At 42.4% G+C, this 15,816-nt stretch overlaps 1 long non-coding RNA gene across 1 annotated transcript; it reads right to left on the bottom strand.

Annotated features, from left to right (window-relative positions):
- Window positions 1-634: 634 nt before the first annotated feature.
- LOC115269530 (uncharacterized) lies at window positions 635-2,528 on the bottom strand. The gene is made up of 4 exons (XR_003898792.2): window positions 2,013-2,528; window positions 1,623-1,951; window positions 1,279-1,553; window positions 635-1,213 (listed from the first exon to the last, which is right to left on the bottom strand). It is a non-coding gene; the product is annotated as an uncharacterized LOC115269530 (long non-coding RNA).
- Window positions 2,529-15,816: the final 13,288 nt, after the last annotated feature.

Here is a 15,816-nt window from a genome sequence, read left to right as displayed (position 1 = left end):
TCATATAACATATTTTATTCAATTAAAGTTGGTTTAAATGCTGTTCTAAATATTATAAGTTATGATTCTTCTTTCAAAAATCTCCCAGACAGTGTCACCTTTTACTTTTGAAACATCAAAAATATTTTAACAACAAATATATTTTAATCACTTACAGTTTTTGTGATTGATTAATCATGATTAATCATGATTTTTAATCAATGAGTCATTTTTAATCATTAATCATAATCAATAATCACAGTAAAACCAAATTTAATCAATAATCATAATCTTTAATCATCCTCAAAATTAAATTAATCATTAATCATAATCAATAATCACTTAAATAAAAGTTTTAATCATAAATGATTAATCATGATTAAAATTTTTGTTAATCCTGAACGCTCTGTTTGTCACTGAGTTACCTTGGTATCGACTGAACTCAAGACCATCTATTATTGATGAATAGAGATCCTGGGTTACAGTATGTGACTCCCCCATTCTGGCGCGACTATCTTTACAACCACGTCGTTGGGAGATAAGATCCATATGTCAGCAGGCCCTAAAAAGGGCTTGCTGAGAACTTTGAACCTACGTTGGGTGAGTGCACACGCTAAGGTCAGTTTACCCAATTATGGGTAAAGTTTACTCATAATCGTCGAAAAGTGCACATTCGCATTTTATAGGTAAAGGGGCTTTACCCATATTTGGGTATTATGTGTCTACGATTAATATAGGTAATATTTACCCATATATGAGTTTTTCGATTTTGAGTAAACTTTACGCATATTTGGGTAAAAAATGCTGCTTCATAATTACTAGGGAGAAGTTTCAATGAAATCAGGTTCCAATTCTTTCATATCGGATCAAGATCATGAAGAAAACATGAAAAAAAATGTTTTTTGTCTCTCGTTTATTTAGAGTAATGATACCAATTTTAAGCAAAGTGCTCCCATTTTGGAAGAGATGTAGACGAAGATGCTTTTGTTCCGCTGGACGGGAGGTTGTTCCTTCGAGCCGGGGTGATGATCTCTGTCGTAGGTGCTTTTGCTCCGGATCATTATTCCGCTGTACTGCACTGCATCGGGTAATTGCCTGGACGTTAGGATTCAAATTCGGAAATGCTGAAGAGATCGTTTCTAGCATAGTTCTCGCCCTCGCCTCGTCTTGTTCGATTGAGGTTCACTTCTAATTCGGCCTCGGACTCTGTAATCCGTCGGAAAGTTGCCGACAGCTGAAAAGTTAAAAAAAATAGGATTTAGCGAGAAATCTTTCCGGAGATGTTACTTGAATACTTACTTCCTTGGCTATCATTGCGACGGATTGTTCCGCCAGGCTGGACGGTCTAATCAAAGAAAGAGATGTAGACGGGGATGTTTTAGTTACGCCGGACAACAGAAATTGTCGGTTCGAACCGGACTGTATCGAATAATTCCCTCGACGTTCGGAATCGAATACGGAAATGCTGCTGATGCGATCGTTTCTAGCGTGGTTCTCGCCTCGCACTGGACGACTTTTTCGAGAGTAGTTCACATAAAATTCGGCCTTGAATTCGCCGGAAAGTTCGGCAACAGCTGGAAAGTTAAAAAATTAAAGCTTTAGCGGGAATTCTCACTTTCCAGAGGTGTTTGCTGAATACTTACTTTTTTTGCTACCGTCGCGACGGATTGATCCGCCTGGCTGGACGTTTCAGTCATAGGAGCAGGTGTCGATGGGGATACTTTTGTTCCGCCGGACTGGAAGATGTTCCGTCGAACCGAAGTGAGGATCTTAGTCGTAGACACTTCTGCTCCGGATGGTAATTCCACTGTACTGGACTGCATCTGGTAATTCCCCGACGCTCGGAATCAAAATCAGCAATGCTGCTGTTCCGCTGAATCGTACGTTCCTTGTGTGGCCCTCGCCTTGTCCTGGACTTATTTGGTAGAGACACTTCCAATTCGGCTGGAACTCACCAAAAAGTTGCCGACAACTGAAAAAAATAGCGGGATTTTTCCTTGGATTGTTCTCTTTTGTGCCTGCTAAATACTTACTTCCTTCATTATCGTTGAAGATTTTGTACCGGTTCTCACTGAAGATAGACGGGCATACTTCTGTTCTGGATGGGGTTTTCTGTCGGTGGCTATTTTAACAAAAACGGGGATGCCAAATTTGGTTCCGCCACGCCGGAGAAGGATCAGTTCGGACCTCGTACAATTCTTTTAAATATTCAACATAAATCCAAATCCTAGAACTCAATTGTTTGGCCCGTGTATTGCACAACTATCACCAAGGACTAAACAATAAAAACTTATTTTATAAAACTTGAAAAACTTCATCCGCGAAAAAAAAACACGTACAAATCGCGAGTGTTACCGCTCAATAATTATGTTTATTTTTTCATCCAAATATGGGTAAATAGAACTTACCCATATATGGGTAAAGCCACTTTGATCATAATATGAGTAAATATTACCTATATTTATCGGTATAGTTTACCCATAAAATAGGTTATGCATACAAAACCCAAATATGGGTAAATGAATTACATATTTATGGGTAAACTGATCTTAGCGTGCACTGCAATAGCAGAGGATGTGTTCTGATATTTCTCTCTCCTCGTCACAGAAGCAGCAATTTGAGGTTTGGATTGCTCCGATCTTTTGTAGAAGGTATCTGCAGGGGCAGTGTCCAGTTATTAGACCGGTGTAGACATCATACTTCGACAAAGGGGTAGTTAGGGAGGCGCTCCGCCGTGAGCGAAACTTATTCGGTTTAGACGGCGACGAGCTGGTAGCGGTGCTCTCACGTGCGTGTGATGCGACCATGCCTAGGCGAGTCCACCCTAGAAATGAGAGGCCACCAGCTTACTGGTAGACCGACGCGATTGCGGACCTGCGCCGTGCCTGCCTACGGGCTAGGCGGCGGATGCAGCGAGCACGACCAGAGGAAGAGCGAAACGAACGGCGGGTGGTGTTCGCCGCTACAAAAGTCGCGCTTAAGACCAAGATAAGAGCAAGCAAAAAGGCCTGCTTTAAGGGTCTCTGTCAGAGTGCCAATACGAACCCGTGGGGTGACGCCTACAGAGTCGTTATGGCCAAGACGAGAGGTGTGATGGCTCCTACAGAGCAATCTCCAGATATGTTGGAGGGGATCATTGGATGACTTTTTCCGCGTCATGATCCTAGTCCTTGGCCTCCTTTCGTAGGACAGCCGGGGACTGGGGCTGGCGATGAGGAGAGGGGCACCGATGTGGAACTTGCGGGGATAGCTAAGTCCCTTAGCGTAGGTAAGGCCCCAGGTCCGGACGGAGTTCCGAACCTGGCCTTAAAAGTAGCTATTGCAGAGGCTCCCGAGATGTTCAGGTCTGCTATGCAGAAGTGCCTGGACGAGGGAGTTTTCCCAGAAGCTTGGAAGAGGCAGAGCCTGGTACTATTGCCAAAGGCGGGGAAACCACCCGGAGACCCGTCGGCATATAGACCAATATGCTTGATTGACACGGCGGGGAAGGTGCTCGAAAAGATCATCCTCAATAGAATGTTGCGGTTCACCGAGGGCGAAAATGGTCTTTCGAGTAACCAGTACGGCTTCCGGAAGGGGAGGTCCACCGTAGACGCTATCTTGTCGGTTACAAAAACCGCCGAGAAAGCACTCGAGCCTAAGAGGAGGGGAATTCGCTTCTGCGCGGTAGTGACTCTGGATGTAAGGAATGCGTTTAATAGCGCCAGCTGGTCTGCTATTGCCGATGCGCTCTTGCGTCTGGGGATACCGGAGTACTTGTACAAGATTTTCGGAAGCTACTTTCAGAATCGCGTACTAGTTTACGACACGGAGGTGGGTCGGAAGTGCTTTCACATAACCTCAGGAGTCCCGCAAGGTTCCATCCTGGGTCCGGTGTTATGGAATGTCATGTACGACGAGGTGTTGAGTTTAGAGTACCCAGTGTGAGTGGTGATTGTCAAATTTGCCGACGACATTACGCTCGAAGTCTACGGTGAAACGATCGAGGAGGTAAAGTTGACTACCAACCACTCGATCAAGGTTGTGGAGGCGTGGATGCGGTCCAGGAAACTGGAGCTGGCTCACCACAAGACAGAGGTGACGGTTGTTAACAACATGCTGTCGGCGCAGCAGACGGAGATCAGTGTAGGAGAGTGCACTATCCTGTCGAAGCGCTCTGTCAAGCACTTGGGCGTGATGATCGACGATAAGCTTACCTTCGGTAGCCACGTCGATTATGCCTGTAAAAGAGCCTCCACAGCTATTGCGGCACTGTCCCGGATGATGTCCAATAGCTCTGCGGTGTACGCCAGTAAGCGCAAGCTTCTGGATAGTGTTGCTACGTCCATACTTAGGTATGGCGGCCCGGCGTGGGGTACCGCGCTAAGTACTGAATGCTACCGACGGAAGCTGGAAAGTACTTACAGGCTTATGTGCCTGAGGGTTGCGAGCGCGTACCGCACCGTGTCACACGACGCTCTCTGCGTCATTACTGGTATGGTGCCTATCAGCATTCTTATCAGTGAGGACATGGAGTGCTTCGAAATGCGCGGCACAAGAAGCATACGCAGGACTGTCAGGATGGCCTCTATGGTCAAATGGCAGCGCGCGTGGGACATTTCCACCAAAGGAAGGTGGACCCATAGGTTGATACCGAGGGTAGATAGCACTAGCGTGCGCAGGGTTCTTGCTTAGGGGGGGCTATAATAATGGTGCAATATATATGTATGATCATGGTGCAAAATAGAATTATGGTATACACGCAATATGAATTCCCAAGTAGGGGTTTAAACATGTTGTGGTGCTAACATCGCCAAGTACTCCAAATTGAGATTCTGGAGAAGGCTTCGGATGGTGATGATTTTAAGGCCATGCGAAACTTTAATATGAAGTCATTATCTCGACTCTTATAAAATTATATAAACGTGTCAAATACAATGGAGAATATCGAGAAAATTATCAATTATAGATAAAAAATATTGTCGTTGTGAAAGAATTTTGATCCTGGACAATTAGTGATGCTAGAATTGGAGAATGTCAGAATTGCTAGATAGAACATTTTGATCGAAATCCTTGTTGCAATCTACAGAGATTCCTCCAGGATTTCTCCAAAGATTCGTGCATGAGTTCCTCCAGGAATTTCCCCAAAAAATCTTCTAATAATTCTTTCAGAAATTCCTCCAGGAAGTCTCATATATTTCTCCAGAAATTCCTAAAATAATTCCTCCAGGAATGCCTTCAGAAAATACTCCAGGAATTCTTCCAAAATTACCTCCAGGAATTCCTCCTGAAATTTCTTCTAGAAAAAAAATCCTCTTCGAATGTCTGCCAGAATTCTCCCAATATTTCCTCCAGGGATTCCTCTAGGAATTGCTCCACGGAATACCCCAGAAAATCCTCAAGGAATTTCTGAAGAATCTCTTCCTGGAATTCCTCTAAAAATTCCTCCAGGAGTTCCTTCAGAAAATTATCCAGGAAATTTTAAACAAATTTCTTCAGGGATTCCTTCAGGGACTCATCCATAAATTATTTAAAAAATCCTTCTAAAATTCCTCCAGAAATTCCTTCAGAAATTTCTACAGGAATTCCTCAAAAAAAAAAATCCTCCAAGAATTCCTCATGAAATTCTTCCAGAGATTTCTCCAGAAAATCCTCTAGGAATTTCTGCCAGAATTTCTCCAGAGAATCCTAAAAGAATGTCTCCCGGAACTCTTCTAAATATTTCGCGAGGAATCTCTACAGGAAATCCTCCACAGATTCCTCCAGTAATTTCTCCAGGATTTTTTCCAGGATTTTTTTTTTCAGAAATTCCTTCAGATATTCCTTTAGAAATTCCTCGAGGGGTTCCTTTAGACATTTCTCCAGGAAGCCTCATATTATTCTCCAGAAATTCCTCAAATAAATCCTCCAGGAATTTCTCCAGTAAATACTCCTAAAATTCCTCCAGAGACCCCTCCTGACATTTTTCTAGGAAAAATCCTGAATGTCTGTCTGTCGGATTTCCCCCAATATTTCCTCCACGAATGCCTCCATAACATGCTAAAGGAATTTCTCACGGAATTCTTCCAGGTATTCTTCGAGAAATTTCTCCAAGGATTTGTCCATGTTTTCCTCCAGGAAATTCTCAAACAATTTCATCAGAAATTCCACCAGGAATTCCTCCAGCAATTCCTCCAACAATTCCTCCAGGCATTCATCTAGAAAATCCTCTAGGAATTTCTGTCTGAGTTCCCCAAGAATGTCTCCCGGAACCCTTCCAAGAATTCCTCGAGGAATTCCGCAAGGAATTTATCCAGGAAATCCTACACGGATTCCTCCAGGAATTTCTTCAGGATTTTTCCAACAATTTATCCAAGAATTCCTGCAGGAATTCATATATTTCTTCTGAAATTCCTCAAAAAATTCCTCCAGATATTCCTTTAGAAATTCCTCGAGGGGTTCCTTTAGACATTTCTCCAGGAAGCTTCATATTATTCTCCAGAAATTCCTCAAATAAATCCTCCAGGAATTTCTCCAGTAAATACTCCTAAAATTCCTCCAGAGACCCCTCCTGACATTTTTCTAGGAAAAATCCTGAATGTCTGTCTGTCGGATTTCCCCCAATATTTCCTCCACGGATGCCTCCATAACATGCTAAAGGAATTTCTCACGGAATTCTTCCAGGTATTCTTCGAGAAATTTCTCCAAGGATTTGCCCATGGTTTCCTCCAGGAAATTCTCAAACAATTTCATCAGAAATTCCACCAGGAATTCCTCCAGCAATTCCTCCAGGCATTCATCTAGAAAATCGTCTAGGAATTTCTGTCTGAGTTCCCCAAGAATGTCTCCCGGAACCCTTCCAAGAATTCCTCGAGGAATTCCGCAAGGAATTTATCCAAGAAATCCTACACGGATTCCTCCAGGAATTTCTTCAGGATTTTTCCAACAATTTATCCAAGAATTCCTGCAGGAATTCATATATTTCTTCAGAAATTCCTCAAAAAATTCCTCCAGATATTCCTTCAGAATTTGCTCGAGTAGTTCCTTCAGACAATCCTCCACGGAATCCCCTAGGAATTTCTCCAGGATTTTTCCAGAAATTTCTTCAGGAATTCCTCCAGGAATGCAATAATGCATGTCTTCAGAAATTCCTCCAAATATTCCTTCAGAAATTCCTCGAGAAGTTCCTTCAGACATTCCTCCATTATTTTTTCCAGGAAGCCTAATATATTTCACCAGACATTCCTCAAATAATTCCTCTAGTAAATACTCCAATAAATCCTCCAGAGATTCCACCTGAAATTTTCTTTTAGGAATAACTGTCACAATTCTTACAATATTTCTTCAAGGGATTCCTCCAAGAATTGACCCTTGGATTCCTCCAGATAATCTTAAATGAATTTTTAACAGAACTCTTCCAGGAATTCCTCCTAGAATTCCTTGAAAAACCCCCATGGATTCCTCTAGGAAATTCTCAAGGAATAGGAATTGCTCCGAGGATTCATCCATGAATTTCTTCAGAAATTCCTCCGGGAATTCTCTCAGAAATTTCTTAAGGAAGAGCGCCAGAAATTCCACCAGGAACTCCTCCAGGGATTCTTCTAAAAAATGATCTGGGAATTTTCACCAGAACTACAGGGATTTCTCCTTGCATTCCTCAAATAATTTCCCCAGAACTTTTTCTAGGAGTTTCTCAAGGAGTTTCTGCAGGGATTCGTTAAAAAATTTCTTCAGAAATTTAAAAAAAATCCTGCAGAAATTCCTCCAGATATTCCTTCAGAAATTCCTCGAGGACTTCCTTCAAAAATTTCTCCAGAATTTCTCCAAATAATTCCGCCAGGAATTCCTCCAGTAAATACTCCAAAAATTTCTTCGGAATTACCTCCAGGAATTCCTCCAGAGATTCCTCATGAAATTTCTTCTAGAAAAAAATCCTCTAGGAATGTCTACCAGAATTTCTTCAATATTTCCTCCAGGGATTCTACAAGGAATAGCGAATAGGTCTACAGATTCCTCCAGAAAATCCCAAAGGAACTTCTCCCGGAACTCTTCCAGGAATTCCTCCTGGAATTTCTCGAGCAATGCTTCCATGGATTCCTCCAGGAAATTCTACAAAAAGTTCTCAAGGATTTCGTCAGGGATTCATTCCTTCAACGATTTATTCATGAATTTCATCAAAAATTCATCCAGAAATACCTCCAGGATTTACTCCAGAAAATCCTCTACGAATTTCTGTCAGAATTCCTCCAGAGAATCTTAAAGGAATGTCTCCCGGAACCCTTCCAAGAATTCCTTCAGCGATATCTCCATGGATTCCTCCAGGAATTTCTCCAGGATTGTTTTCAGGAATTCCTTCAGAAGTTCCTCCCTCCATGGATTCCACCAGAAATTTCTCAAGACATTCATCCAGGGATTTTTCCAGAAAGTCCTCCACGGAATCCTCCACATAATCCTAAATCAATTTCTCCCAGAACTCTTCTAGGAATTCCTCCAGGGATACTTCCATGGAATCCCCATGAAATACCTCCAGGGATTGCTGCCGGAATTCCTACAGAAAATTCTCTAAGAATTTCTGCCAGAATTCCTCTAATATTCTTCCTAGAATTCTTCCAGAATTTCTACAGAGTTTCCTCCAGGAATTTCTGCAAGGACTCCTAAAATATTCCTGCTCGGATTTCTCCAGAAAATCCTGAAGAAATTTCTCCCGGAACTCTTCCAGGAATTCCTCGAGGAATTTCTCCAGGGATTTCTACAGAACTTTTTTTAGGATTTTTTTATTCTGGAATTTTTCAAGGAATCTTTCCAGAAATTTCTCCTGGGACAACTGTAAAATTTTCTCTATTAATTGCTCCAGAACATCGAAAAATTCTTCATGGATTCCTCCAAGAATTCCTCTAGGTATTCCTACAAGAATTTATCCACGGATTTCTCCAGAAAAAAAAAACTTCTCCTGGAACTGTTCCAGGAATTCCTCGAAAAATTTCTTCAGGTATTCCTCCATAAATTTCGCCAGGAATTCCTCCAGGGATTCATCAATGAATTTCTTCAGATATTCCTCAAAAACCCCTCTTGGAATTCTTTTGCTTGAGGAGTTCCTTTGATCATTCCTCCTGAAAGCAGCAAATATTTTTCCAGATTTTTTTCTAAAGAATCCCTTCAGGATATCCCCCGAAAATTTTTCCAGGAATTCCCACATTTTTTTAGGAATTTCACCAGAAAAACCTCTAGGGATCCTTCCAGAAGTTTCTCTAGTAATTCTCCAGGGATTCATCCTGGAATTCCTTTACGGATTCCTTCAGGAATTCCTCCTAGGATTACAGCAGAGATTTCTCCAGGAATTTTCCAAAGCTTTTTTTCTAGGATTTCCTCTTTGAATGTCTCCAGGGATTCCTCCAAGTATTCCTCCTGAAAATCCTCCAGAAATTCTTCCAATGATTCTTGAAAGAATGCCTCCAGAAATTCCTCCAAGAATTATTTCACGGATTCTTCCAAAAATTCCTTCAGGAATGCCTCCACTGATTCCTCCAGAGATTTCTCCAGTAATTTCTGCAAAGATTCGTCATTGAATTCCTTGAGTTATTCTTCCACAAATTTATGCAGGATTTTTTCCAAAAAAGTCCTTCGGGAATCCCTCCAGCAATTCATCCTGGAATTCCTCCATGAATTATTTCATGGATTCTTTCATGGATTCCTTCTGTTACCCCTCCAGTGTTTCATCCTGTAATTCCTTCACGGATTCCTTCAGGAATTCCTCCAGGGGTTACATCAGGGATTCCTCCCGAAATTTCCCATAGCTTCCTCCAGGAATTCTTCTAGAAACTCCTCCAAATGTCCCTCCAGAAATTTCCTCAGAGATTCCTGCAGAAATTCCTCCGGACATTGTTCCAGAAGTTCCTCCAGGAATTTTTACAAGGAAACCTCCAAGCATTCTTCCAAGGATTCCTTCAGGAATGCCTTCAGAGATTCCTCCAGAAATCCTTCCAGGGGTTCGTCAATGAGCCACTGCTGGAACTCTTCCAGAAATTTGTCCAGGAGTTTTTCGAAATATTTCTCCAGAAATTCCTTCATGAATTCCTTCACGAATTCCTCTAGGGAATCCCCCAGGAAATTCACGTTTTCGACGCGCCGTCTTGTGTGCTTGCTATAGTACGCGCTCTCGAATCAAACGAGGTGATTTTTCCGAGTTTTTCGCGATTGCCGCGGCCGAAACGTACACTAATCGGTGCGTAAAGCGGTCCAGAAGGGAATAATAGTGGAAGTTTGGTGAAAATCGGTGAAAAACCGACCGAAAACAGTGATCCAGTGCATACCATACGTGGTTGAAACAACAAAACAAACGGTGGTCAGTCGGCTTCCCCGGCGATTTCATTCACCGTTTCAGTGGTGTGGGACGCGGTGCGCCCGAAGAAAGTTTTTTCGTAAAATAAAAAGTGACGATAAGTTTTGAAGAATATTAGGGTAGGTAATCAAAATTTGAACCAAATTGCGGCTTTCTAAAGCAGTGCAAATTTTAAGTGATTTTTTCTCAAACATGGAAATAAATTAATACGGCAAAATCGTATGTACATGAAAGCCACGGGTATAAGCTTTCTGTTAAATGGTAAAAAGTTTGTATTTGCACCGAATTTCATTGAAATATTTGATTTTTCATCAACAATGATTTTAATCTTAATTTGAACCATCGTAATCAAAATTTGAACCAATTTTAATCTTAATTTGAACTACTGGCGGCAGCAGCTCGAGCAACTCACAAAACAGCCAATTCCATGCTAAACAATGAAAAATCACATGAATCTGCTAATTCTCATACCTATTTTTCATTAGGCAATGGAATCTCAACTCAGAATGTTCGAAATTATTTAGGAATTTGGAAACTAAATTTGGATTTTTTTCATCCCCCAAGAGTAAACAAAGCAACCACTAGCGCAATCTACAGGCCAACACTAGAAGCTCACCCCCGTTTACTAGTTCAAATTTAGATTACAAATGGTTCAACTTAAGATAACATTCTCCAAGTAAGAATCACTTAAATTTGATAATTTTATGACTAATAATGCGGAATATTATTCGGTTGGTCGATTCTACGATAAATAAGCTTTCATTTGACGTGTTCACATATTGCGTGTGATACAATGCATGAGCTGTACGAGTGCACCGAAAATGTGGTTTCTCTTGGGGGAAATGAGTGAAATCACAGTGATTTTTCAATTGCCTGTTTTCCATGACAAAAACGCTTTTTTCAATGCTTTTAAAGCCCATTTTATCAGGTTATATTACGGAAAGCTGTTTAACATCTTTTTCGGGGATATATTTGCCTGAATAGTACGTCGTTTTAATGAATTTTGAAATGGTTCAAATTAAGATTACAATTTGACTAGTTCAAAGCTTGATTTCTTACCCTATTGAAAGTTGAGAAGATTTGGATTACATCCGGCGAACGTTGCAGTGTCGTCCATCTACAGTGTGGTGCAAAATAAAAGCAACATAAGGTTGAAGGAGTGAGAAGATAGGATTTTCATTTATTTTTTGACTCGCTCGGGGTAGGTAACGGGTGACCGTTACCATTGAGGCGAAACCAACCTAACCTATCATGGCGGCCGCTAGTAGCGGCGACCCAGGGGGGTCAGTTGGACGCCGACTGCCATTGTATTTGGATCCAACAAACAGTTTTGGCGAGTTAACGTACCTCCAACTGTCTGGTAAGAATGGTGTTACGCTGCCGTTCAACCCATACATTATCGGGAAATCAGTTGAGGCTTGTGCTGGTGGCGAAATTGAAGATGCGAAATCGGAAGCACAAGGCACCAAGTACACCCTGATGGTACGTAATCCGACTCAAGTGACCAAGCTTCTCAAATTGACGAGACTCATCGACGGAACGGAGGTTGAAGTTGTTCCCCATCCCAACCTGAATGTATGTAGATGTATCATCTCCACATTCGACCTGATTCGGATGGAAGAGAAAGATATATTAGCAGAGATGGCCAAATATAACGTCATCCGTGTGCAGAGGATCACCAGATACACGGACGGCAAGAAAGTAAATACACCGGCATTGATCTTAACTTTCTGCAAGACCACGTACCCGGAGACCATTAAGGTCGGTCTGAGACGAGTCCCAACCCGCCCGTACATTCCGAATCCTATGCTCTGCTATGGATGCTTTAGCTATGGGCATACTCGTGCTCGATGTCCCGGACCGCAGCGTTGTGTCAACTGTTCAGGCGAGTTTCATGGAGACGAATGCGGTGAAGCAACACTGTGTTTAAACTGCAAAGGAGACCACCGACCAACAAACCGCCAGTGCCCGGTGTATAAGAAAGAAGTTGAGATAATCAAAGTGAAAGTACGTGACAACCTGAGTTTTCCGGAAGCCAGAAAACGCGTCGAGCAGCAGGCAGGTAGCTACGCCCAGGTTGCTGCTCAACAGACCGCGTTTGAAAAGAAACTTAAGGAGCTAGAAGAGGCCATGATACAGAAAGACAAAGAAATTGCAAGATTACAAGAGGAAAGCAAACAAAAAGACGAGAAGATAGAACGAATGATGGCAGTCATAGAGAAGATGAATCACCAAACTGGTCAAGAAAAATCACGTCAAAACCGTGAACAATCTGTTAGTCGCGAAAAACCGCACAGTAGCCGAGAAAAGCGTATAACAACAATTACAACCGGACCGGTAACCCGTTCCCGAACCAACTCTCCAGCTGTACAGGAAACGAAACGCGGACGATCATCGAAACAAAACACCAACAAACCAGCCACGTCACCGGATCCAAGCCCACCTTAGAAGAAAACCGCCATTAGTACGCACGACCTCACGCAAATGGATTACTCCGGCGAAGAATCTGAGGCATCGGAGACACCCCCAAATCAGCATCTTCGATAGATCAACCTCCCAACAACGTTTGGACATCAACGACAACCAAGGCACGAAAACGGACAACGAGAATAATCGGTTCGGAAGAAGGGAATGTGTAGTACCTCTTCCGACGCAAGTACAGCAGGTTGGACGAGTCATCCGGGACGTCATACCCCAACCCGTTGATGATGAATTCACCGCTGTAGCCGATTCAATCATAGAATACACCACGACACCTGAATCTTGGGATAGACGGCAGGGGGAAGGGGTAGCCCTTCTTTGCCCTAGCCGCCGCCCTACACAAATGCTAACAACTGATCACTCATCTACATCAAGCGAAGACTGTATGCAATCTGATTCAGCTGACTGTATGCAACTGCCCCAATCACCTGGAGAAGGCACCTCGAGAAGTCATCGAAGAAACATTACACAATGCGATTCCCCAGTGCCGGCTGTTGTCGGTAAAGGGAAAAATAGTGTAATGGTTTCGACAGCAGCTGGCACTGCGGGGCAAATCGCCTCACAGGCAAGTCTCAACTCTGAAGGTTCGTCGATGGAGGTAACTGCCCTACCTCTTTCTTCCACAGGCAACCCACGAACACGAAGATCATCAACATCCTCGCACGCCACTATATCAGTTTCGAACTATATACAAACCGCTCCAATCCACTCAACTGAAGAAGGAACCTCGGGAAGTCATCGAAGAAACATTACACAAAGCGATTCCCCAGTGCCGGCTGTTGTCGGTAATGGGAAAAACAGTGTAATGGTTTCGACAGCAGCTGGCACTGTGGGGCAAATCGCCTCACAGGCAAGTCCCAACCTTGAGATTTCATCCACGGAGATTACTGCCGTACCCCTCTCTTCTACAGCCGACTCGCCCACACGTAGTTCATCAGTATCGTCACTCGCCTCCCGATCAGCTACGGACAACTGCACAGGCGGATGCTTTGCCCTTCAGTGGAATCTCCGTGGACTCAGAGCCCACATTAACGAGCTGAAGTATCTCATCGCCGAACTGGAGCCTTGCGTTGTAGCCCTGCAAGAAACCAAAGTGGACCGCCACATCATCCCGTCGGACTTCCTCGGCAGGAACTACACGCTGCTGCTGGAATCGAAAGCCGTACATCACTGGCAGCACGGGGTAGGCCTTGCCATCAGAGAAGGCATACCTTTCGAGCGAATTCAGCTGGACACAGCGCTACACCTGGTTGCGGTACGGATTTATAATCCCATACAGGTAACTATTGTGTCTATATATGTTCCGCCAAGCTCAACTCAGTGTCAAGCTGCACTTGGTGGGTTGTTCGAACAACTAGAAGGCCCGATTTTGCTCCTGGGTGACTTCAATGCGCACCATCTTGCGTGGGGGTCACGTGAGTCGAACGCGCTCGGCCGATATATAGCCGAAACGACTTTGGAAAAACAATTGGTTATTCTCAACGATGGATCTGCTACTCGAATTGATCCGGCTACGGGCAATACTTCAGCGATTGACGTGACGATCTGCTCCGAGAGCCTGGCCCAAAGATTCACTTGGCGAACCCTGTCGGACACACACAACAGTGACCACTTACCAATAACGGTATCCATCCCTGGGTGGTCAAATCATAGAACCACACGACAAAAATGGCTCTTTGACCAAGCTGATTGGTCATTATACGAAAGGATCATAACGGAAACCATCCGACCAGATACGCAATGGGACGTTGACTCCTTCACCGAGAAGATCATATCAGCAGCGACTGAATGCATAAGGAGTGTATCGGAAAGTAGTTGAAAATGTTCAGGATGTTCTATCTCGAAGCTGGTTTTGTCTTTTCATTTCGGTTCTTCTATGAAATCTTCACAATATAGTTAAGTTTAGAACAGCATGGAAAAATTTGGAAAATGTTTAGTATTATTGAAAATATGGTTAAATGAATACACCTCACAGAATAAAAATCTGCACAAAATGCAATTTTGTTAAGATTTTTCAACATTTCAAAAATCTGTAGCGCATAAAATTTGTACGATAAAAAATCTGGAAAATATTGATGCTTGTTAACAGTTATGTACACATAACATATCATTTAACACCTACTTTCAAAATTCATATATTCGATAGAAAAATCTCCTATATCTACAAAATGGTCCACTCCAAAAAACGTCTATTTTTTGGTCAAACTTTGATGATCTGCTTTTAATATCTTAAAAGGTATTAAAATTCTAATTTTTGCTCTAACTTACTCGTCCATAAATCAAAAAACATACCCTGTTTAAAAAATGCGAATTTTCCATTTTATGTATTTTTTATTTACGTAAACATGATTTGGAGGAGCATAGAAAAAAGAGGTTCCTCAAAAATGGCATTTTTTCATTTTTAAGAATTGCGCTTAAATGCAGTGGAGATTTTTCTTGAAAAAAGTAATTTGCCTATATCATGAGGATTCTGGAGCTTATTATATTTGCACAAAAAAGTTAACAATTTTCGAACATCATCGAACTTTTTTCGCAATTTCATTTTTTTAGAAAGTGTGCAAAAATTTAAAAACATGCGTTCAGTAATCTAGGTTAAAACCCAAGTTAAAAGAACATGTTATGAAAATCATAAAAGCCATTTCTTTTTTCAAGGATTTATACAGTATCTCCAAAAATAAAATTACTTAAAAGTTGTATTAAACTATTTTTGAGGCTATTGTAAACATTTTCAAATACTTTACGATACACTCCTTACCGCGTACCAGCGGTCGGATTGGACCCAAAGCAGTACCCTGGTGGTGCCCCGAGGTAAAGGCAGCAATTCGGCAGCGACGAAAAAGTCTCCGTTCCCTTCGACGACTACAACGATCCGATCCAAATCAACCAGAAGCACTAGCGAAGTTTCAGGAAGCAAGGTCAGCGGCACGCAAAGCAATTAGTGAAGCAAAGGAGCAATCGTGGGAAAATTTCGTCGCGAAAATATCGCCTAACAGCACGACAAGCGAATTGTGGAGAACAGTCAATACCTTACGTGGAAACCGTCAACGGCGCCCGATAGT

This window comes from Aedes albopictus, chromosome 1 (genome assembly GCF_035046485.1).
Source record: "Aedes albopictus strain Foshan chromosome 1, AalbF5, whole genome shotgun sequence".
In the NCBI taxonomy this organism is placed as follows: Eukaryota; Metazoa; Arthropoda; class Insecta; order Diptera; family Culicidae; genus Aedes; species Aedes albopictus.
This window is presented reverse-complemented; position numbering and strand designations above follow the sequence as displayed.